The sequence below is a fragment of the Thermobia domestica genome, chromosome 16 (genome assembly GCF_964235325.1).
Source record: "Thermobia domestica chromosome 16, izTheDome1.hap1.1, whole genome shotgun sequence".
In the NCBI taxonomy this organism is placed as follows: Eukaryota; Metazoa; Arthropoda; class Insecta; order Zygentoma; family Lepismatidae; genus Thermobia; species Thermobia domestica.
Genome location: NC_137469.1, coordinates 58,934,294 through 58,956,896, shown reverse-complemented (window position 1 = coordinate 58,956,896; position 22,603 = coordinate 58,934,294). Strand labels below are relative to the sequence as shown.

General features: G+C 35.3%; 1 protein-coding gene across 3 annotated transcripts in view; it reads left to right on the top strand.

Moving 5' to 3' along the window:
• The window catches only part of LOC145673072 (facilitated trehalose transporter Tret1-like), a 527,605-nt gene that overhangs the window by 400,431 nt on the left and 104,571 nt on the right, over window positions 1–22,603 (top strand). The window lies entirely within an intron of this gene.

Below are 22,603 nucleotides of genomic sequence, written 5' to 3'. Positions count from 1 at the left end.
GTGTGATTTTTAGTTCGCATTTTTGCCACGGCTCAAGACATTTTGGCAGCACAATAGCATATATGGTAGTCAGCTTCATTGCGTACCTGATTGAAATCGATTTTTTGTTTAGGAAGAAGTTTACCTAAACAGAAAAAGGGTAATATCATCAAATGAAGGTGACCAAAATATTTCTTGCCTGGGGTGTCAAAATACCTAGAGACAGCCCTGATTCGATGTCATGTTCCGATTGATGTATATCTGATCTTTGCACATCAAATAGTTAAATTATTTTTTCAGTTAATTATAATTTTGGGCTATATCTTATTGACCATACTATGAGTTAATCATAATTTTGGGCTATATCTCATGAACTACACTATGAGTTAATCATAATTTTGTGCTAACCTCATTAATCATATTATGAGTTAATGATAATTTTGGGCTATATTTCATTAACCATATTATGAGTTAATCATAATTTTGGGCTATATCTCATTAACCACACTATGAGTTAATCATAATTTTAGGCTATATCTCATTAACCATATACTATGCACTGTCGTTTTGCTAGTATCGTAACGAAAATATTGATGAAAGTATACTTCAGTATCAATTTCGTTTTAATAAGTTACGAGAATATCATACAGTCTGTATCCATACATGTTTTATGCTTTTAAAAATCGTTTTTCTCGAAAACTACGCCTGAGGATTTACAATCACATATATTGTTTTGTTCAGCTTGATGAAATCTATCGATTGATACTATATGTCTCATGTTTAGACGTTTCTCCCCGTTAGATGCTAGTCATTTTGTACAAATCACAGAATTATATACTAATATGAAAGTTAGCGTCTCGTACTAGTACTTCAAAATTTTGAAATTCATGTAAGGATCGGTCAAATAAGCATTTGTATTCTTAATAGTTTGTTCATAAGTAAAAATAATTTTTCAACTCTGTTCTCTTAAGAGGCCTCATCCCAACAAAATTAAAATACCGCTAATTTTACAGTAAATATGTGATATCTTCAATTAGATAAAAAATAATTGAAATGTGGAACAAGAACGCCCTAGACAATATTATTGTGCTTGAGGTACCGTTATCACAAGTCACCTAGTGGCTTTCCGTTACCAGCCGTTTAGAAACGCGAAAATAAATGCCTATTTTCAAAATGGCTCGAAATCGAAAGCAGATAAGTGAGTCCTGATAACGTTATCTCATGTAAAATTATATTGTCTAGGGCGCTCTTGTTCCACATTTCGATTATCTTTTTATCTATTTGAAGATATTACATAATTACTATAAAATTAGCGGTATTTTAATTTCGCCGAGATGAAGCCTCTTAAAAAAAAAAATCTTGTCAGTAGCTCTGACATGCAGCTTCTCTAAGCACAATAATGAAAGCTATATTTCACTGCAGACTTGACATTCCATTATCATGTTGTATTTGTCTAACTTCTCAGCTTAATATATGGATGTTCATGTATAGCCTACCATTCTCTTGTCAGTGCTGATACAGCATTAGAAAAGCAGAAAAAAGCACACCCACATTATAAACATATACACACCTATATATTCCCTCCACCTGCGAGCGAATACAACATTTTGCGCGTCAGATTCATTTGTTCTGGGTTTGGGAAACGAATTGTTAAGAAAAATGGGTCTGTAAATGATACCACGCATTTGACTGCTAAGCGGAACAAAACAAGGAATGAACAAGAGAAATTGCTGTGTGGTTGAAATGTCGTACAGAATGGTTTCTAGTCTTTGGAGTACAAAGAAAGGGAGAAAAATATATGAATATTTTGTCCATATATGCAATATGACAGCTATCTTTTAACAATAGAAAACTCATAACAATGAGTGTTACATTACATACATATTTTGCTGCCGTTGGTAGTATAATGTAATCTCATTTTGGTACCCCGAATTCTTTCAATAGCCCTCCCTTTTCTTATTCTTTGGGCTATCTACATATATGACATGTAACATCTTCACCAACATTGTTGTTTTGTGGCGATCACATGTAGAAGACTTGGACTTAAACTTTTTTTTTTTTTTACTTATACTAGAAAGAAATACACCAATGATAGTCAAGATAAATGACATGGGTATTAACTGTTGTTGGATAAATTTTAAATTATATTTGGTGTGGCATTACCAAAACATGAACGGTTATCTCTCTGTATGAAAGAAGTCCAGACTGACTGACTAAAGATCTAGGCCAAACTACTTAAAATAGAAACTCGAAATTTGGGCAGTATACATAGGTGGAGCTAGGAATTGTCTGCTGGGGGGGCAGTGGGGGGCAGACATTTGGTCGGTCTCGGAGGTCTTGGTAGGTGGCCATTTTATAGGTGTCATTTTCATTTTTTGTCAAAAAGTTGGAGGGCACGGCCCCATGCTCCCCCCATAACAACCCATGTCAGTACAAAATGGATTTTGTGACAAAAGTACCACTAAAGAAGAATGTTTCTAATTTGACATGGAAGGAGGCGAAATGGCAGGGTGGCAATTATTGTAATGCAGTGATCATATCTCAGAATCTCTTAAAAAATTCCTAGGTAGAGACATAGTATTTGGTACTTGGGCATTTTTTTTATTTAAAAATTAAAAACGTGTATCAGGATTAATCAACATGAGAAGATGAAGTGATGAGAGGATGGTTCCAGGAGCGATTCCAGAATTTTGTGCTGGGAGGGGTCCAATCTTTCGGGGTTGGGGTACTACAATTCACTACATCTATTTAGTATTGAACGGATATTATCCTGCACCCGAAAAGACGATAAATAATTGTAAAATACTTCCGCTTATATTTTTCTGGAGAAAATGATAGAACTAGATTGTTTTTATAAGAGAAAGAGTACAGATGAAGTGTAAGACCAAATGTTCATGCTACATCAATCATTTCTCTGTTAAACAAGTATAGTTTTATTGAGAAAGAATAATGTATGTTGAGTTAGGAATTTTTTTGAAGGGGAGTGGACCCCGTGGGTGCGCCCCTGATCTAATCTGTAGCTTTAAGAGTCTTCATCCCGGCGAAATTAAAATACCGCTAATTTTACAATAATTATGTGATATCTTCAAATAGATAAAAGATAATCGAAATGTGGAACAAGAGCGCCCTAGTCAATATTATTTTACATAAGAAACCGTTATCACGACTCACTTATCTGCTTTCGATTTCGAGCCATTTTGAAAATCGGCATTTATTTTCGCGTTTCTAAACAGCCGAAAACGGAAAGCCACTAGGTGACTTGAGATAACGGTACCTCACGCAAAATAATATTGTCTAGGGCGCTCTTGTTCCACATTTCGATTATCTTTTATCTATTTGAAGATATCACATAATTACTGTAAAATTAGCGGTATTTTAATTTCGCCGGGATGAAGACTCTTAAGAACTGTCTCCTGTGAAATCTAATGTCCTGACCATTAGTGTTTCTTGAGAACAACATCGCATTCATAAGTCCTCTCGAGGACATTTCATTCCATTATCTTATTGCAATATTTGTTTCAATATCATTCACTTATCTATATCATACCACTTCGGTTATCGTTAGTGTAAGTATAAAACATAATTGCGACATTAACTTAAGATATAGTAAACAGAAGCCCCGTTTGCAATGGGATTACCCCCTTTTCTATTTTAGAAAATAGTCCGGTGTCTCGAGAAAGATGGAAACGGGACGAAAATGACCCCCCTTTTTATAATACATAGTATAATTAGAAAATGTCATTTTAAACATATTTCTTGTATGGACTTCTATAGTTTTTCTTTTTCATGAAAGATCAACCCTCCTAGAAGAAATTCAGTTATCAAGAGAATAATAATAAGAAGAAAAATAAATAATCGATGTCCGATGCCCCTAATCCTGGTTTCTGTTACATGTTAAAATGCAAGGTAAAAATTAAAACTTGAATGCGCTTACGTAAATAAAAACTGGTTATTTTGACCAAAAAAAAAAAAAAAAAAGATTTCTTCCTCATTGGCATGAGTAACTCCATAATAATTACTCTACCTAGGTAACTTGTCGAATTACGCCAGTTTCCCCAATTGGTCGAAGAAGTGTAAAAACTTTTTCAGGTCAGCCACCCAGAGTGAGGGTTTACCTCATTCACACCAGGCAAATGCTGGGATGGTGCTCAACATACAGGTCCTAGGCCGTTTTCTTCCTTCCCATTCCTCGGATAGTGGGATACGTCTCTCCGAGGGACGTACAATCATAGATGCCGAAAACCCAGAAAACTAATTTCTAATCCTAATGTCAGTTTGCCGAGTGTGCCATTATTTTATTTTCTAAATCTGGTCCCCTTAATAAACGGGGCCGTGGTGGTTCAGTGGTGGAGCGTTCATCTCTGGTGCATGGGGTCCTTGGTTCGATCCCAGCTCGCGTGGCCAAACACCGAGTGAGTATGTTTTCTCTTGGTTCTCCCGTTTCCTCTCCTTATTTCATTCATTTCTCATCATCACCGTCTTCTTTAGCCTAGCCGGCATAATCGTGGGACGTAAAACTTAAAGGTTTCATTTTTCCCTTTCACTTAAGATTTCATTATGTGATTACTCCATTTTAATTTAACCTTCGATAAATTTATTGTTAAGTTCAGTAAAACAATCAAATTAAAGGAACACGTCAAGATCACTGCAAAATTTTTACCAGGGTAAGAAACTTACCTCCACCTTTTCTACTCAAGGCACCATTTCTAAGCAAATACGAGATATTGAAGAATGCTTTCTCCGCTTGTGTTTGCGTTTTCGAAGACACAATCTTCCCCATCTATCAGTACTAGGAGAGATCGAAATGTCCCACACGGTTCCAACATGGCTGCGTCACCTGAGAGATATAAATCGAACGAAAAGGCTGTCTTAAAATCTGCTCAATTTCATTGGTAATGTCAAGAACTGTCTCCTTAATGACAAAGTCTGTAAGCATCTGGTATTTTATAACACTTTCAGATATTGACCTGCTTCGCTCTTCTAGGTTATCTGAACGAAACACACCAACGTTTCCAACATTTAACTGCAGAAACACAGACATGACATCACTATCTTTAAGTTACAGCGCCTGGTGCTGCAAGATTACGAAAAATACTTTAAAATTTAATGTGCATTATATATTATATTAAGTGCATTCGGGAGGTGTAACCTAAATCTACTTGTAAATGGGAGCGTTTTCGGTGTCTATAAACCATATCGTTATATATAAATTGATAAAAAAAAAAAAAAAAAAAATGTAATCTGTATTAGTGATGTAAGCAAGCTTTTGTGGTTCTAACTAGCATATGTTAACCAATTTTACTATCGAAGAAAATTATATGTGATAGGTGCATACGTTATGGCAGCACTGTCAAAAAATGGGATAATCCTTCCTAGATTGGTTTGAATAATACACAAATAATAATTATAATAATAAAACAATGTCAGGAAAAGAATTATACATTAGCTGAAATGTCCGTTTTTCGCACGAGGATAATAGGTTATGGGAAATATTTGAATCTCTTTCCCTGTAGACAAGGGCGCCGATCTTAAGGGGGGGCGGGCCTCCAAAGCTCATGTGGTCCCTATTGTATTTATGAATTTACAATATTTCGCATAATTTGAATGCAATTTGTCTTAAAATCCTCATATATATATACCTTCTGCATCTGAATGGACTCCCCAAATTTACAGAGAAATCGGCGCCCTTGCCTGTAGAATATTTATTTCAATAAAAGCGTAATGATAAAAATACAGCAGATATTCTACTTTTGGCTTTAAAATTGAAATACCCTACCCCCACAAAATATGCCTTTAATCAAATTGATATGAATAAAAGAAAACAGGTTGGAGTGGGTACTGACTATCTTCCAAAAGTTATTTCAAACGAGTCACACGTTTTCCAGACCCGAAAAACTATGAATTCGACAAAAATCTCAGTCATTTTCGACCTTTTTTTTCACCTACCTCGTCCCCTTCCCCCGTGTACCGATGGGGATGAACTTGAAATTAAACGACATTGGGAGTGTCATTGTTCATTTCAACGACCCCAAAAACTATAGATTGCACATTAATATAAGTCGTTTTGCATTATCTTTACATGACACTCTTCACTCCTTCCAACCAAGGGCGCCGATCATAGGATGGCCGTGGGGACCCGGGCCTCCCAAAAGCTCACGTGGGCCCCTCCGCATTGTATTTATGAATACACAATATTTAGCATAATTTGAATGCAATTTGTCTTAAAATCCTCATTTATGTCTTCTGTATCTGAATTCCCCCCCCCCCCAATTTACAAAGAAATCGGCGCTCTTGCTTCCAACTCCCACCGCTTGAGATGTCTCATTCTCACAGTATTTTTTCCAGATTGAACATCATTTGTCTATCATATTTGATTAAAATTACTCCAGCCGTTTTGTAGTTACACTGGAATATATATTCGTGCATATACATCCAAATACATATAGATGTGTGAGCAACGCTTTTGTCGTTGCCCCTGTATATCACCAATCCAGCTGCTATGCTCGTTCATGCCTAAACTTGGGATCAAATGTCATCGCGATTGCAACCTAATAGCTTGACGAACCCAAACTATGAATTCGACACTAATCGCAGTCATTTGAGACATTGTTTTTTTTTCCACCCCTTCTTATTCACATGCCAATCAGGGCTGAACTTGGACTTTTAAAGGTATCGAGAATGTAATTATTAATTTCAGTGACATCGAGAACTATGGATTCGACATTAATATCGGCCGACTTTGATTATTTTTTTCATGTTAATTACCCCCCTCGAGGGGTACTAACGGAGGTTCAACTTCGATTTAAAGACATAGTGAGTGTCGCTATTTATTTCAGTGACCCCGGAAACAATGGACTGTATATTAATATTGGTCATTTTCTATCATTTTATATGTTACCACCTTCCACTCTCCCTAGATGTGCTAGGGAATCTTATCCATACTGGAAGCTGACCTAGAACTTAAAAGTCAAGTAACTGCTACCAATTAATTTAGGGGCGCCGAAAACTATGGATTCCACACTAATATCGGTCGTTCTGTTTATCATTTTTATGTTTGCCAATTCCATTTCCTCCTAGGAGTGCTAAGGGGGTCTTGCACCCATTGGGGGCTAAACTTGGATTTGAACGGCATCAGGACTGCCACCAATAAACTTAGTGACGCTGAAAATTAATGATTCGACGTTAATATCTGTTGGTTTCAATATTTTTACATGTCACCATTTTACTCCTCCACGTGTGTGCTAATGGGGCTGATCTTAAACTTTAATGCATTTAGAGTGTCACTTATTTATCTAAGCGACCCCAAAACTGTGGAGTCTACACTAATATCGATCGATATGTCTTCCCCTCCTCTTCCCTACAAGTGCTAGGGTTCTTTTACCCCAACTGGGAACCGACGTTGGACCCAAAGGATACCAAAACTGTCACCAATCAACTTAGTGACCTCGAAAACTATGAGTTTGACACTAATACAGTTCATTTTAAATTATGTTTATATGTCACCATTTCCCTCTCAGGAGTACTAATGGGGGCTGTATGGGCTGTATTTGGTTATAAATGACGTCGGAAGTGTCACTGTTCATCTCAGCGACTCCGAAAACTACTGATTTGATATTAATATCCATTAATATCGGGCGTTTTCAATCATTCTTATATGTATCTCCCTTCCCTTTATCCCCTAGGTGTGCAAGAGGGTCTTTATCCTCACTGGTGGGCCATACTTGGACATAAAGTACATCGAAACTGCTACCTATCAGCTCATGGACCCCAAAACTATGAATTTGACACTAATATCAGTGTTTTCGACCATTTATATTTCCCCCTTCCCCTTCTCTTAGGTGTGCTAGAGAAATCTTACCCGACAATACTCTTTTCCAGAATGTAGACAATATATGTACCAAGTTTGGTTAAACTTGCTCCAGGCGTTCCAGAGTTACGGTGGAACATACATATACACATACATTTATTTAAATAAAGATATACGTATACGTTCCCAAATCCATTAGTTGTACAGTACATGTATACGTATATATTTACTTGAATAATTTTATTGCCGTTATGCAAAAAAAAAAAAAAAAAAAAAAAAAAAAAAAAAAGAGGGTACAATTTTGTACTTCAGCTTGGATAATGTTCAAAACTAAACTTAAAATAAATAAATAAACGAAATGCACGAAATCTAGAAGTATTTGTTTCGTTCAGGAACGTTTACGTGTCTATGGAAGAACTTATCTTCTGGCAAAACACTCATACAAGACGATCCTATCACTCTCTTGACGGAGCATGTATGTTATATGATAGAACTTGGATGTATGTACGCTGCTAGATATTAAAAATTAAACACTAAGAAGGCGAAGAAGTATCAGTCACAAATGTACAGACAGATAAAAGAAGGTGCAAGTGTGAAATGTTTTCACTTACCGTTCTGTGGAATGTGTAAAAGCGTAAGGACAAAGTGTAAGGGTCAATAGCTCATGGGTCCACAAGTCCAGAATGACTGCGACACGACGAAGCATAGAGAGGATGAGACCTTGGATGTCTTTGTAGCGTAAGATAATTCATGTGTCTGCGATATGCTATTGGCCAAAGCATTAGTGGAACATGTGTCCATCAAATAAGTATCGACTTACGTGTCACGTGCAGAAGTGCATTATCATGTTGAAAAGCAGCAGTAAATGAACCGCAGTCGGGTTAAACACTCCAAAAGTACTTTTGTCTTATCAAATACCTATCAATGACTGTTTAACGTAAGTACTCATGTTTCGTCCGAAACGGGCATCAATGTGACGGAAGAATAAATCGTTGACATAATATGATATAATACTTTCAAAATCGTTGAATTGCTACCGCATTCAACGACGAAGAACTACTCGGCCGTCCACACACTTAGAGGAGGGTTATCAAAGAGTACGCACGCCCTAAGAGCGCGCAGTGCCAATTACACTGAAGTGGTAACACACATAATTGTTATTGCTACGCTGTTTGATGCGTCTTTGTGTGAGAGTTAATACGAAGAAAAGGGAAGTTAACGGATCGCTGCAAACAGAAAATACAGCTAAAAATAACTTTTTTGAATTCTTGATGTAATATTTTAATACTCTTAGTTAAGAAATTATTCTGATATAGCAGCTAACTACAGTATTCTTGTTGCATGGTAGGAAACATGAATGCAGATAGAATTGTTTACCATGGCTTTGTTTCGGGGGTCTTGCATATGCAGCCACATGGATGAATTTTACTCGAGTTGACTGCTGTTTCCCAAAGAGTGCGCGTTAGTGAGTTACCAAAGAACGCGCACGTACTCTTTGGGAGAATTTCTTTGATAGCGTGTGTGGGTAGCGGCATTCATATTACAGACTATGGTTATTCTGATCAGTTACTCTCGGAGTGTAATATGATGTATGAATGGATTGTAGAATTATTTGTAATTGTTTGTCTTCGATTCAAGCACCAACTGTAAATCATATATAAGTATTTTAAATTCACAAAATTTCTTAAATTACAATGACGATGTGGTGTTCTGCCCGAAGGTAGACCTTTGGTCCATGGTAGTTTGCCATTGCCTGTCATGGTATGATGATGTCGTCCTAAGTAGTGAGGAAATGATCAAAATAAAGATTCTGGAAGTGTTCTGGAGGAAGATGCTGAGTGAAATATGGCTTCGATTACGATTGTAATGAAACCACAAACTAAGAATTAAAAAAGACATACACTAAAGGTGTTGTTCAGGATCTTTTTCCAGTTGGTGGAATAATGTAATGAAACCACGAACTAAGAATTTAAAAATTCATCATTATTTTACTCATAAAAATCATAATTTGTGGGTGAAACTAAACGAAGATTTTTCTCTAATGTTTTAAATTCCGTGTACGTTCATAATAAATTCTTTAAAACCACATGGACGTGTAATGAAGAAATTGTTGGAAGCAAAATAGTTTAGAATTGCCTGTATACGAACAATTGGAAGCAAACCTTAGGGTAAATTAAAGTTTACGAAGGGGTTTAGGTTTCAAGTATGATAGGTGTTGAGTGCGCCGTCTTAGGGACCGCAAAACGCACTCTTTGGGACACTGGTCCTTAAGAGTACGCATTTGAGTTTTTCAACTTTTTAACGTATATCTCCATTTCTGCATCTAGTAGTAAACTTTTCTATTTCTTAGAATGTAGCCTAAACTTCAATTAAAATTTTGTACAATTTATATAATTTTTGCTTCATTACTTTCGGAGCTATTTGAAAATGAATATTAAGTGCGTGCTCTTTGGTAACCTTCCTCTACATCACGCCAACATTTAGCCACTACCGAACTGTAATTCTTTGACCTGCCTCCAGGTGCTGTTTCTGGGTGACATGGCCAGCGCATATGACGTGTCACGGAGTTCAACTGCTAATTATTTTACTGTCCGTTTATCTTTTATACACTGCGTGAATGTAGGATCAATCTGATGACTTCTTGATGCTCCATTCTTAATGTTCAGCAATGTATTTAGGATCGGGATAGGGAACTTATGCAGCATGTGATGTTATAATATTTACATATCAGATACGATGCCCTGTTTATTTATAATGATACTGCATTTTCAGAACATCGTACATTATGTACGGAGCTTGTGAGTTTATATTTACACATATAAAAGCACTTTATTTAGTCCATATTATACTCTTTTATATCCATATATGAGTCTTTACAACGTAAGAACACTGCACGTTACACAATTTAATATACTTTATTTAAATCTATATAAACCCTTGAGAGTATAATTCTTTAATTACATGTAATAATGCCGTGTCTATAGATCATTATAATACTGTTTACGTACAAGAACACCCTTCTCTTCATCAAAGTGAATACTATTTACGTTTTATAGCACTCTCTTCAACATGAGGTGAATATAGCCTACTATTTACGTATAAGAACACTGTCTTCCCCATGAATGAGAATACTATTCACGTACAAGAACACCCTCCTCTTCATGATGGTGAATACTATTTACTGTACATACAAGAACATCGTTCTTTTCATGGTGGTGAATACTATTTACGTATAACAACACTCTTCTCTTCATATGCGTGAATACTATTTATGCATAAAAAAAAACAGCCTCCTCCGTATGAGGAGTGAATACCACTTACGTATAAGAAATCCGTATTCACACAATATAATACTCAATCGACGTCTTAAGACAACCCCATTTACAAGTTTTTAAGGTAAGGAGTTCTTTAAAAACAATAGTGTAGAAAAAAATACACATGTACACTTCCTCCCCGTTTTAACCAGAGAAATAAATTGTAGGAAGAAAGAAGAAAAAAAAACTCATAACAAGCATGGTAATTTCTGTTAAGCTTGTAGATAAATTTCCGATCAATACAGTATCGTCGTCCCAAATTCCACCATGTGCATGAGAATTTTGGATGTTAGCCAAAAATTTTAATGAGAGAGAGAGTGAAAGGAACAAAGAGGAAAGGAAAAGGGACAAAAAGGAGAGCAATGCATAATCAAGGAGACAAATGGCTGGTGCGGGTGGAAGAGAAGGAAGTAAAAAAAAAAGTGACGATCAATGCTAAAAAGTGCAAGATTGAACGAAATAATCTATATATGTATTGGACAATCGACCAACGTAATTGATATTATTAAGTTCTGTTTAGAACAAAAAGGTAGTAGTGGTGCATAGGCTGAAGTGAGGAGCGGGGAGTGGTTTGAGAAGATATATATGTACTTCGTTTATTCTTTGATCGAAGAGAAGGGGAAATAAAGTGGCATTATATAACAAGAATAAGAAAGAGTTAGGCTTCTGCAATTGATTAGTATATGCAAAATCTAGCCCCTCGTTATTGCCACTTTATTGATTTTGACAATAAGTTCTATGACAATTAGCGTTATAGTTTCAAATATCTTTTCTTTGTTCTCATTGGGAACGATATTTATATATAAGGATGAATTTTATAGGTCAGCAGTACATGAGTTTTTCCTTGGAAGTTGAAAGATCGTTGAGAAAAATGTTGCTTCCACGATAAACAATTCGGAGTCTTTGTTTTCTCTATTTTTTTCCTTTTCAGTGAACTAGCATTATAAATCGTTTGATTTTAAAAACTAATTTTTAAAAATTCTTAAACGTGCATTATCTCGTGGAAATCATTTTTTATATACAGTAAAGACACGATTATCCGCGAGCGGATGATTGGCGGTGCAGAATATCCGCGAGTGCCATTCCTAGCAGAGACAACTTGCAAACCGTTTGCTGTAAGCTTGGATTGGAAGTCTGCAAGCTTGCGTCCGGCTTGACTGAAAAGCGTGCAAGCATGCCGCAAGCTGGATTCCAGTAACGAAGTTACATGTTCATTCAATGTTCCAGACAAGCTTGACACAAGTGTTTTACGCTGGAAGCACGTTAATAGCCAACGAACGGACAGTGATGCCATGATGCTCTGCAAAGGATCTAAAGCATCGCTTGCAAGTACAACAAAAGGCAAATTGTATGAAAGCACGCGTAGAGAGCCAAAAGCAAAGACCGCGCCAACTGGCCGTAAGCTTTCTTGTTACTTGGGGTGAAAAAAAAATAATCCTGCTGAAGTCGCACTCAATTATTTGTCATAAGTAGTCGCTGCGGACTGACACTTCGCGTGTAAATAAGTACATTTTATTATTTTTTATACAATAAATTATAGTTTTTATGCAACAATATTTTTTTCCATGTTTGGACCTCATTTTTAGTCTTTTTTCGGGTTATCCGCAATTTTCACTATCTGTAGTGCTCTTGCCACTCAATTCCGCAGATAATCGTGGCTTTACTGTATAATTTTATTATTGAATAAGCAAATTTAAATCATGTAATACGTAATTTACATATAATGCGAATTTATTTTTAAATATTAAGGAATATTCAAGTACAGTTGAAGGAGACGTCCGTAAAATCACAGCCGTAAAATTTAGCTTCATTTCAAATAAAGCTGAAAAATAATACTTCATACAAATCAATGTGCTAAGAAATAATAATAATAATAATAATAATAATAATAATAATAATAATAATAATAATAATAATAATAATAATAATAATAATAATAATAAAGAAACAGTGTAGATATTCAATACTGTCAATCTCAATTATCGATGTTTACTGTTTTGTTAAGAGTATGATAGTATTTATCGATTCTTTCTTTCTTTATTTATTTTAGAAAAATATATGTTACTCCATACTGTGTTGAATAGTTTGATTTCCAATAACATTAATAACTACATTTTTTCACCTGTCACAAATATAATTGTTTCATTAATTTAAATAATATTATTCCAAAAGATTTTTTTACTGTTTACAAAAAATTAATGAAATTTTCTATTCGTTAGTGCTATCATTATTTGAATAATTAATTAAAATTATTATTCGCCATTCAAACAATTAATCTAACGAATTTTCATTATCAAACATTTACTCAAATATTCGTTATTGAAGTGATTTTCCAATATCGAACAATTATTCAAATGATATATTTGTCATAAAAATAATTACGAAAACGACTTTTTTGTTATGGAACATTTATTCAAACGATTATTCTTTACTCAAACAATTAATCAAATATTTTTAATTGATGAAAAATTATTCAAATTATTATTTGCTATTCAAAAAAAAAATTAACAATTTTTCGTTATCGAATAATTATTCAAATGATTAGTAGTTATTCATACGATTTTTCATTTTGAAACAATTACTGAAATGATTATTAGTTATTAAAACAATCAAACGATTTGTTTTATTATTGGACAATTATTTACATTATTAATCGCTTTTGAAACAATCAAATGAATACTTTTTTTGTTATCACACAGTTATTTGTTATTCAAACAATTAATCAATGATTTTCGTTTCTTGAACAATTAATTAAATTATTACTCGCTATTCATACAATTAATCGGACAATTTTTCTTTTTCAAACAATTATTTGTTATTCAAACACTTTATTAAACGATTTTTCATTATTGAACAATTATTCAAATTATCAATCATTATTGAATCAACTAATCAAACGATTTTGGCTAACGAACGATCTTCAAATGAGTATTCTTTAATTAGTCAAACAATTAACCAACATTCGAACTTGTAGTCAAACTATGTTTTATTAAAATGAATACTTTGTCAAACGGTTATACATTATTGAAGCAAATAGTATGTATGAATTAATAGATATTTTCCAAGGCCAAGTTCTAACCTATCTACCAAGAGTGTTAAGTCATATTATGTCTTTTAATTCTCTTAATGAATACCAGTATTCTATTATTTAAGACATACTGTCGTCGACAATGCTTTTCGATTGTTCCAGCGTAAGCAGGGCCGGCCGTAGGCATGGCATCACTTGGCGCTTCTTCTCTTTCTCCAGAAATGTTACCCCATAATGAACAACAAAGGGGAGGAGAAGTGCACTGGCACTCAGAAAGGCCTAAACACTACGAATACAATCTCGTCTGTATCTGTTTTTTTTTCGTTAAATAATAATTTATTATGTTAGTGAAAGATAAAGCAAACACCACACCTCAGGGGAAAGATGGTAATCTTTTTTATATAGAATTCAATATCGAGCTTGAATCTCAATATATCACTTTGCAATTCCAGTGCAACTAGTTCTTTTATCTTTATTTCTTGATTTTCCTTCTACATCTGTTAAAAGTTTTTTTTTAAACTTGTTTCCACCGTCAATGATAAGGACCTTCTTTGCGATAAAGACAAGACTAGTTTTCATATCAAAATTGTAGTAACTAACTAAATGGAACATGTGTTCGCTACTGTTCGAAAATTGAGTTCTTGTACTTGACAGCAATCAAGCAATTCATGCTGGGATTTGTTTGACTATTTGCTTTAGCACTCTTCATGTGACCTTAAACTAATGCGACCTAAACATGATTTATGAATGTAGTATTCAAATAGAAGGTCAGCTTAGTAAATTTAACTATCATCATCATGAAGTCTGTTTCCAACAAGAAATAATTATTTTAGATAATATAGTTATGACAGATTTTGCCTCCGCTCGAAACTTGCCTTTGTGTGCAAACGCATCTGTTTCTCATACGGTAGAGCCGGCCCTGAGTGTAAGTCCAGATATCTTTACACCTTGAATCATGGACCACTTCAATATGTAGACTACAGTTCGAGTTCTTGTGAAACAGTCTACATTTAGCTTCTTGAAAGGTAGTTTCTCTTGAAAAGTTGCGACTTACTGACTTGTTGATCAGAAAATGTTCCCACAATTCAAGAAGATTATAATCGCAAGATTTGATTGTGTAGTACGTATCTATACTATTACATTAAAAATAAGCTAGCAATTTGACTTCGTAAATCGAAGAGATTTTCTTTTACAAGTTTTATGCCATTTATTAAATAGGCACGGAACCTTGCACAGCCAGATGCATAATTAAATGTAAACGATCCTCACATTTTTTTTCCTACAGAACTTTTTTTGTCTTGCAAAATCTTTTCAATTATGTATCACGTTACAAACCTTGCCATTCAAAGTTTTCGGGTGATGCTATTGGGTTCTGTGACACAAACATTTGATACACTCTCTATGACGCTGCATTTGTTGCACCCTCTGCCATTTTCCTATCTCAGTTTTCGTTTCATCCTTTCATATCCAGATATTTAATTATGATTTTACGACAGCACAATTACCAGTAACTTGTCATTTTTCTAATATATATATATATATAGTTCCAACCCAGTAGCTTTGCACGCATAAAATGTAGGTAATTTGGTTTGGAAAATAGCTAATTTTTGTTAGAATGAGACAGAAAGATTAGAAAAAGCAATCATTTGTGGTTGGAAGTGAAATCTAGTCTTCCCTGTTCACATAATAGACCACTATGACGAAATAGCGGGAACGAATCCAGTGGTTTCCCTCCAAAAGCACGGAACCTTGCATTTTAACTCATTTCTTGGAGGGAAATGGAAATAACCTGTAATTTTCTTGCCAAACGCTCTTGGCTTAGTTATTTTGGAGTCTTCTAGTTTTGGTCATCATTCGTGACTGTATATCTTGCCTTTCCATTGAGCTGTTTTAGAAAGAAAAATCTTATTAATACTGCTTTTATTCTTTTGTTTTGCCCATAGTCCACAATACCTTCTGAAGCAACTTGGCTTCACCTTCTCTTGGCAAGGAATTCTGCAATCAAAGTCACTTTGACAGATAACAGGGTAATGAGATTATTCAGCCTAACTAGCTAAATTGGGGAAAGAACAAACAACATTATTAGAACAAAATCATAATAAGATAACGTGTCAGTGGTCACCTGTCGTTCCGACGGCATATACCATTGATATCTAAGTCATAGAGGTTCTAAATGATAGCACATGTAATATTACACCATTCTGCATGCAGTGCATTACTAGGTTCCATAATTGAGGATTAAGGCTAAAATTTGCTCCAAATTTGTGTATCCAAAACGGATCACAGATGTTCAATTATGTTCAGGTTTGGAGATTGGGCCGGCCAGTGGAAGTGTTTAACTTCATCTCGATTTTCCTCAAACCATGCCACAACAGCTCCAGCTGCGTAAAGGGGAGCATTATCATAATTGAAAATGGATCTTTGCCAAAAAAAAAAAAAAAAAAAAAAAACATCTGGATCATAGGATGCACATGGTTCCTTGAAATAGCGACCTTAACAAGGGCAGTTATGAGACCAGTAAGCGTCAGCACAGGACCTACTGAAAAACCAGAATATTGCAGCCAACAGCAATACAAAACCGCTGCCATGTTACACACTTCATCGCTTCTTTGTACGTCCGCTACGCGCAAACATAGCATGGTTTGAAATAAGGTGAATGATAAGTCATCTGATCATATCATACGTTTCCAGTCATCAGCAGTTCGTGTTGAACGTTCGTGGCACCATATTGGTGCCATACTAATGCGCTATGGTCTCGTTTCAGCGGTTTCGTCCGAGCAGCCCGACCCCATTGTCATATAACTCACGGCGGATTGTTGAGTTGATTTTAGTTTAGCGTCCCTTTCAGCAGCGAGGCCATATGAGACGTGGACCTACTGATTAACGTGGAATCCGAACCACATGAGCTCCCGCCGGGAATCGAACCCGGGTCTCCCACGCCAAAGGCGCGTACGCTAACCGCTTAGCCACGGAGGAGCTCACGGCGGATTGTGTTGTCAACAGAATGTGGGAACTATTGCTTGAGTTCCTCTGTCACTTGCACGGCTGTCGCACGACCTGCTTTAATGTTGGCTGAGCCTGTCACTGTGAGTTTTCTTCTGACCACTGTTCCTCTTCGTCATAGTGATTTAGAACTAAACTTTATAGGCCGTCATCACCCTGGACACCGCGACACATCATCCTTCGCGACACATCCACCACACTTCCCATCTTTGTCACGCTCGCACAACATAACTTAGCGCCAATAATTTACTCTGTTTGGAAATTAGAGAGGTTCCTGATTTTACATTATTACTGTCTGCTCAGTTCTAGGACTGGATTTAATGTTTCGCCACCTATAAGCTAGAGTCGATTTGCCGCCTCGACAGCGGGTTTTCCCCCTTCTGGAGAAGTTTGAATATATGGTACTTGAAAACTTTTTTTTTTTTTTTATGCCATTTAAATCCGTAAAAGTATGTTTCAAAGCCTAACATTTTAGGAGATTTAGAGAGATTTTCTATAGTCGGCTGAAAGTCATAAAGATGACGACAGAGCTAATGATGTGAGGTGGAAAATTTTCCGCTATATTTTTTCGGAAAATTTTCCGTTCTAAAAAAAAATATCAGTAATCAAGTAACAATTCCTCAGTAAGCATAAAATTGATTGAATAAAATAATTTTCCTCTACAGTAATTGAATTTTATATCTTAATGTGCAGTTAAATATAGTGGAAAATTATCCACCGAACATCACTATACATAATATCCTAAACTGTCCGGCTTATGAAAGTTTTTCCACTTGTTTCTACATGGCAATGAAAATTTTCTGATATATGAAAATTCCTTTCACTTGTTTCTACAGAGCAATAAAACTTCACGATTCACAAAAAATTGTTTCACTTTTTGCTTCAAAATGATATGTTTTTCGACTCATAAAAACTTTCTCAAATTTTCCATAGAAGACAGAAAATATTTCGATTCATGAAAAATTGTTTCACTTGTTCCTACATAGTACTGAAAATTGTCTGAGCCATGAAAATTTTCAGATTTTTTAAACGATCTTTCACTTTTTAATAATTTGTTTAGAACGAAAAATTTTCCACAAAAATATAGAAGAAAATTTTCCACCTCACATCACCGCTAAACAACGATGTAGGAATAAGTGGAGTATGTGTTTATGAAAATTTTCATCACTGGACAGAGCACTCACGTTGTTTATTTTTCCTGTCTAAATAACGAAAACAGATGGTAATTCAGAGGATCTATTTTGTCGTCTTTTCTGTGACCTTGAACTACGTACAGAAAATCTCCTTAACATCATCAGTAGTCTTACATGAAAGTCGAAAAATGAAATAGAACAAAATAAAATTATCTTTACACAATTTATAACGTTTTTTGAACGAAAATTAATATAAATAAACATTATCTGAAATTTAAGTGCTGGATGTAACTTAGTCAGCTGTGATTGGCGCATTTGTCCTTTTGTGATTAGCGATCTCTTCTGGGAAAAATCAAAATTTTTAATTTTGCATTATTATTTTTGTTTTATTTTAATTTGGTCTACAATACGATGCATTCGCTGCATAAAAATGGTTTGTCACAATGGATTAAGTTAAAATTGTTTTATTAAGTATCTTGTATTTAATACCAATAATGGCGCTACAAAGAGTTCCCTTCTAAGCTTTTTATTCGTTCCACTTAAGTGCATTTTATCCGAGGCCTGAAATACCGCAATCTAAACGTATAGTTGTCTGTCGAATAAATATCCACTTCTCTTATTTGTATCGAATAAATATCACTAATATTTTGATACTAATAAAAGAAATCGGCCTGCAAATTGTTTATTTTTTTGTAGCCGAAAATATTTTTCAGTTTTATGAGGATAAACAAGTACACAATTTTTGTTTACGAAATTTGACGCTTCAAAAAAAGAATAATGCCGTTCTAAACTGCAGCCTACTCAGCTAATTTAGAAATCCGACCTTGTTCGGATCACTGCACACCATTATTCTACTGCTCCTCATGTAGTACGGAGTTTGGGTTAACACACCACCACCCAACAGCTCGGCGCTGTGGTCGTCGCCTGACCGTTGTCAACCCAATAGTTTTCCTTAAGAAAATTTTCCCTCGACTGACACAAAATTTTCCCTCGACTGACAAAATTTTCCCTCGACTGACAAAATTTTCCCTTTTCTTATCAAATTTTCCGTCGTTTGTTGAATGTTCAATTCCTGTGACAGAAGTTATGTGATAAGATTAATTTAGTTGTATTTTTAAAAACAGTGTCAACCACTTTTTTTTTTACTTTTTCCTTCACTTTTTTCTTTCTTTTACAAAACAATACACACAAATACACCTAGCCAACAATATGCTACTTTGAACAGATACACATTATTGCTATTGCATTGTTTATTTCTGAAGAACAAAGGAAAATTTAAGCATTTATATTTGTCAGTCGGTTAGCGTGAGAATTTCCGTGGACTTTCACGTTTTATTGAAAATAACTCTTTTGCTAAATTTCCCTCAAACTACGAATATTGCCCAGACATTTGACGTGTTTCCAACTCCAGTTCTTTCCAGTATTCTGATATATATCTTGCAGTATGATAAGCAGTAAAGTGCAAATTAAGCAGTTATGTCGTATATCCATCAATGGATTGATCTTATTATTACACTTGCCAATGTCTGAAAGGGAGTAGATATAGAAAGCAAAGGGGTTAAAAAAAACTGTGCACAATAAGCAAAGATTGTAACAATTCTGTTCTATTTTCTTCCCTAGGACGCGGTGGCTCAATGGTAGCCGGAGCAGGCCCGTAGCCAGCCCAAAAATTTAGGGAGTGCGGTAGAAGTTAGGGGTGGCCGACCAAATCATATTATACTTCATCACCATATTATAGTTCATTTGCAAGCCTACCGTGAAATTTTATGGGGGCCAGCCAAAATTTAGGGGTGCCCGGCTCCCCTTTCCCCCATGGACACGGGCCTGAGCCGGAGGGTGTAGCCCCTCTGAAGAGCAAGGTCGGAATTTTAACCGTCACCTGTATTTCTGTGTTTGTGTCCCTGTCGTGTTTGGAATACGTCGAAAGTACCTGAGATGCTACTGCAGAACAATACGCCGGTTGGAGTGAATGTTTAAAAATAAAGTGATAGAGCGTTCACCCTCTAGTGCGTGGGGTCCCTGGTTCGATCCCAGCCCGTGCCAAATGGACTTTGTGAAGACAAACACCGTGTACGTGGGTTTTCTTGGGGTTCTCCCGTTTCCTCCCACTTTATTTATTCCACCATTCCATTCATTTCTCATCATTATCGTCTGCTTTAGCCTAGCCGGCATAAGTGTAGGAAGTAAAACTTATTTTATTTATTTTCTTCTGAATCTTTCAGCTGAAGAAAAAGAAAACGCGGTACTTTTATGTATTGCACAAGTGATATTAACGTACGTTTAGGAGGGAAAAAACCAGGACCTTTGAAATTTTGAATAATTTTTGGAAGACAGTTGAGGTAAATCTGCGACTGTTTCGGCTAAACCAAGACGTCTGGGGGCCTATTTATATATAATCAACACATTGGATCCAATTGCCATGATCACTAGCTTTTTTTTTTTTAAACCGCAATTTGCTTGCATCTTGCTCTTACATGAATACCAAAAATTCATTTCTCCCATCGAATCGAATCCGAGATAATGTACACAAAGTATGCTCGTGATAACCTTTTGGCAAGATCTAATGGGGGCATCTAAGTCCAATAGAATGATTTTTGGAAAAGAAAATAAACATACCCTTACACTAAAATTTTAGTAGTCCTGTCTGTTACTTATGTGGAGCTTAAATTGCGTTCTTTGTATTTTAGCACCAAAAACAAATACGCAAGAGTGACACCAGATTTTATTATGATGAAGAACCCAGTCTTCACTAGTACAAGGCTTAAATGTAGAACGTATAACTAATTCTCTAGTATTATAGTCTTGCAGACATTTCAAAAATTTCTTGCTAAGAATTTCCTTTTTTTTTCCCTTTATTTCCTTTTTTTTAAAAAAAAAAGAGAAAAAGAAAGGCACTGAAGTGGAATGGGGAATCTTTATCCCGCCATATTAAACCTGGTTTGCTGTGAAATTAGAAAAAGGGAGAAAAAAAGTGAGTCTGAAAATCGTTTTTCGCCGGAATTCTTCAGCTGGGATATCGTATAATGCTTCTATTCATTACGGTAGGAATATGCGAGCAACTGGCGGCACTGAACAATGCATCAGCCGAATTAGAAATTTAAAAAAAAAAAAAAAAAAAAGAGGTACAGGACGTATTTTCTCTCAATTTTCCTTTCTCGTTTTATTTGTATATTGATCGGAAATCGAACCGTGAACATGGATGGTCTCCACGCTTGAAGGAAAAGAGTGTTTCACGACACTGCCTGGCGTCTCGTCCTAATGGAAATATGCTGCAAGCGACGCGACGCGGTGCGATGCCTCCCGACAGCCAAGTCACCAAACTGACTAATTGGTAGGTTCAGTGCAAAAACTACTTAAATCGCTTTTGTTTCACTTAATCAATTTCTAGTAGCGTTTTAAGCTTCTTCCTAGCTACACTAGATCCTCTTCAATGAATTAACAAAGTGATTTTTTTTCTCATGTATGAAATTCACTGTTTAACAATGTCTTTAGCAATCTTCGCAAATATAGAAAGTCGTTTGTGTAGATATATCAAAAATTCAGTTACATTACAATTTGTGAAAATTAGATGAATAGTTTAATCAGTGGCGTCTCTTGAGGGAAGTCACATCTGTAATAATATATGTATATACAAGATAGTAAAATAACGATGACCAAGGACATAGTCATTTTGTAGAAAACTCTGAAAGAACAAACAGGAATTTTAGGAATGATCCCAAAAAATGATCTTGCGATCTTGGCCAAGAATTTTAGAAATGATAAAAAAATGCATCAAAAGATTGCAATCTTGGCCAAGAATTTTAGAAATGATAAAAAAAATGCATCAAAATATTGCAATCTTGGCCAAGAATTTTAGAAATGATAAAAAATGCATCAAAAGATTGCAATCTTAGCCAAGAATTTTAGAAATGATAAAAAAATGCATCAAAATATTGCAATCTTGGCCAAGAATTTTAGAAATGATAAAAAAAATGCATCAAAAAATTGCAATCTTGGCCAAGAATTTTAGAAATGATAAAAAAATGCATCAAAAGACTGCAATCTTGGCCGATAATTAATTTTTGGATCAGAGACCACAAAATTTTTGAACGGACCCTAAATTGAGTTTTCATTTTTGTTTAACGGAATAAATACATCATTCTGAGTTAATTGATACTTTTGAGTTTGGCTACACTATATATAGTTCTACAGACATAAGGCGTACAAGAAAATTTTTGATTGAAATATATTGGATCTTTTGATGCATTTTTGGATCAGGGGCACAAAATTTTTCAACAGCCCTTAAATCGAGTTTTCGGTTGTTTTGTTTTTTGTTTTTTTTTTAACGGCATAAGCACAT